The sequence below is a fragment of the Trichechus manatus genome, unplaced genomic scaffold, assembly GCF_000243295.1.
Source record: "Trichechus manatus latirostris isolate Lorelei unplaced genomic scaffold, TriManLat1.0 scaffold00145, whole genome shotgun sequence".
Classification (NCBI taxonomy): domain Eukaryota; kingdom Metazoa; phylum Chordata; class Mammalia; order Sirenia; family Trichechidae; genus Trichechus; species Trichechus manatus.
In genome coordinates, this window is record NW_004444081.1 from 6,501,122 (window position 1) to 6,501,747 (window position 626).

Genomic DNA, 626 nt, shown 5'->3' on the forward strand with positions numbered 1-626 from the left:
GTCTTAAAAGCTTACAAGCAGCCATCTAAGATGCATCAATTGGTCCCAACCACCTGGAGTAAAGGAGAATGAAGAACACCAAAGACACAAGGAAATTAGTAGCCCAAGAGACAGAAACAGCCACATAAACCAGAGACTTCATCAGCCTGAGACCAGAAGAACTAGATATTGCCTGGCTACCACCAATGATCGCCCTGACAGGGAACACAACAGAGTCCTGGCTGGAGCAGGAGAAAGGTGGGGTGCAGAACTCAAATTCTAGTAAGAAGACCAGACTTAATGGTCTGACTGAGACTGGAGCTACCCCGGAAAGCATGGCCCCTGGATTCTCTATCAGCCCAGAACTAAAACAATTTCTAAGGACAACTCTTCAGACAGGGATTGGACTGGACTGTGGGACATAAATTGATACTCATGAGGAGTGTGCCTCTTAGCTCAAATAGATACAAGAGACTAAATGGGCAGCTTCTGTCTGGAGGTGAGTTGGGAAGGCAGAGGGGGTTAGGAGCTGGTTGAATGGACATGGGGAATCGGTGGTGGAAAGGAGGAGTGTGCAGTTGCAGTATGGGGAGAGCAATTAGGGTCACATAACAATGTAAGTATAAATTTTTGTATGGGAAAAAAAT